At 32.2% G+C, this 2740-nt stretch overlaps 1 protein-coding gene across 1 annotated transcript in view; it reads right to left on the reverse strand.

The window, feature by feature from the left end:
* Positions 1 to 1035, reverse strand: part of LOC104085274 (putative late blight resistance protein homolog R1A-4) — a 13915-nt gene extending 12880 nt beyond the window's left edge. Inside the window, exon 1 of the mRNA XM_070192195.1 lies at positions 899 to 1035. The gene's annotated coding sequence lies outside the window, so the exon portion shown is untranslated. The remainder of the gene's footprint in view (positions 1 to 898) is intronic.
* Between the last annotated feature and the right edge of the window lie 1705 nt (positions 1036 to 2740).

The raw sequence follows: 2740 nt of genomic DNA on the forward strand, positions 1-2740 counted from the left end.
TCTGTCACAATTTCCATGACATGCTTTCTTTTGGGTCTATATTTAGAACGGCAAAGAATTATATTTGTCCCTCTACTTTCAAATATTGTTTATATCTGCCATCCTTTTTACTGTTCGAATCTATATACCCTAGTCACACTTTTGAGCAAGAATACCCCTCTACCGTTAAAACACACAGATCCACCAATTAAATGAACACGTGGAGGGCTATAAACATATTTGTTACCCAATTCATTTTGCCAAACCGAACCATTAATTCGTAACCTATTTAGCCGACCCAAAGATCATTAGCCCTTCACTTATCCTTAATCCAAAGCTAATGATAAATAACCACATTTCGTAAAAATGTGTAGAATGTTTATATGGAAGTTCTCATTTAATTTTTCACTGATGCAGTCAAAGACCCCTTTGTGATTAAAGTCTAGACAAAAACTTATCCCGACAACAAGTATTAGCCCTCCGGCAAAAACTCATCGGGAACTTGGCCGGATAATATTCATTTTGAACTTCAATAACAAAATCTACAGCATTCAATACCGAAAATGTAGAATTTTCAACCTATTCTTCATATCAACAAAGAGTTTACCAAAATTCAATCTTTTGACCCAAAGAAAAAGGCAAAACGCAAACAGAAAAAGGAAAGGGAACGAGAGAAGCTGCAAGAGACAAATTTTTGGGGAGATCAGTGAGGCTGAGAGAAGAGATAAAGAAGGAATGGAATTTGTATAATGGGATACCGGCGGCGAATGAGAAAGTGAAAAGGTGGGGAAAAATTTAAAATAAAATAAGGTAAATGAAAAGAAAGGAGAAAAAGAAAGTAGAAGCATGTTAGATAAATCAGAGCAAAAGGAAACAAATTAAATTAGATGAAAAGAATGACGAACAAAGAGCTACACACCTTAATCTCTTCTAATGTAGAGCACCTTACACATGAAATTTCTTTAGCCTTCAAATAGCTAATTAGAGATGGTTGTCATAAGCTTAAGTGAACAGATGTGAGAGAATAAAAGGTGTGTAGACTGATGAGTAAATAAACTTTCTCCTATATCCTATCCTATTTTGTTTTTCCTATAAGAAGTGCCTAAGGAACAGGTGAAGCTGACAGGACTTCCCGCTTAAACTTTTATAGCTTTGCCCTTGCATTTTAGTATTATTACGTTTATTGCCACCGAAGAATGTGGTAAATAAAGGGAACTCTTGAGGCATTTTCAAAGTCCGTCCATCATTTCTCATTACTGCCCCAAGGACACGTGTGAAGAGGTAGATGAAACAGTGGACCCATTTATTTAATTGTGTTCCTGAGATATTAGAACATTGTGGGGCCTTTCCAACTTTATACTTGCTGACCTCAATGCTTTTACACCTTCCTGACGTGGTGCATGTGTTTGCTAGACATGCTATTTTATTTACTAACAAATGCATTAAGTTTTACTACAACTAATTAAGACAAAAGCATTCTTTTGATAAATCATAGGTAAAGTTATAGTGCTTCTTTTTGGTTCATCAAAATCTAATACAGAATGTTATAGTACTTCTGTTTGGCTCGTCAAAATCTAATACATATTAGGCTAAATAATAAAATAAGTAATGAAAAACTTGTTTAATATTATGATCATTACTCTTTAAGTACATCAAACGATCTATACTCATAAATTTTATCCTTTTCATTTCTCAATCATATAATACTTTTTTTCCTGCTTAGCTAATTTTGAGACGATTATAGAAATATTAATTACTATTTTTCATGCAGGTTTTGATTTGCGAGACATGAAATGTTGTACGTAGTAGCTTTTAATTTCTACTAATTCAATATTTTGTTGAAACTCAAGCGAAATATTGATATATCATATAAAAAACTATTTTGTTATTCGAGAGACACACAAATTAAAATTATTACTCCATAAACTTCAAAGATCGTTATGCTATTTAAGAAAGCAAAGACTAATTTAGGCGTTGTTCCTTTAAAAAAATACCCAAACACTTATTGTTTATTTTTTTCTAAGATATGTGCAGAAAAGCTTATTCAAATAGGAGAAAAATGAGAATATATTTTTCTGCATCTATCTTTCTTTTGTATTCTGCAGCAATTCTTGAAGTGCCTTTCAGCAATTCTATAGGTGAATTATGTGACAACTATGTTGGACAACGTGAAAATAATAGTGCATTTTCTTCCAATAAAATTTTTGCAAATGGGTTGAGTGTAGAGCTTTTCCTACAAGATTTATGCCCTTTCACCCATGCTATAAAATGTTAAACCCCTATGCTATAAAATGTTTTTATAGCTAAACCACCCACGATCGTTGGGTCCTGGGTTCGAATCACGCTGGAGGGAAAGTGTGAAAACATGGTAGATCCTTCTAATTTGGTTGTGGTTTCTTAAAATAAATCACTTCAGCAGATTCACGTGCAAAAGCTATAAACTTTAATCTTCAACTTGCATCTTTAGCATCAAATTTTAACGAAATAAAGTACATGAAAACATACTCATACAGAGGAACAAAAAAAAAGGTACTACACTTAAAATATTAACTTCATAATTTCACAACTCTATTGTAAAAAATAAAAAAATAAAAAAATTAAAAAGAAACACGTCGCATTGATATTAATATGAGTTCCCTCGTGGTCAAAAACTTAAATTAAGATAAAATTTGTTGATCATACCTAATCTATGGAAAATAAAGTTGTTTACCCGAAAAATAAATAGAGTTGAATTTATACGTAGTTCTAAAGATACGTGGTA

This window comes from Nicotiana tomentosiformis, chromosome 1 (genome assembly GCF_000390325.3).
Source record: "Nicotiana tomentosiformis chromosome 1, ASM39032v3, whole genome shotgun sequence".
NCBI classification, from domain to species: domain Eukaryota; kingdom Viridiplantae; phylum Streptophyta; class Magnoliopsida; order Solanales; family Solanaceae; genus Nicotiana; species Nicotiana tomentosiformis.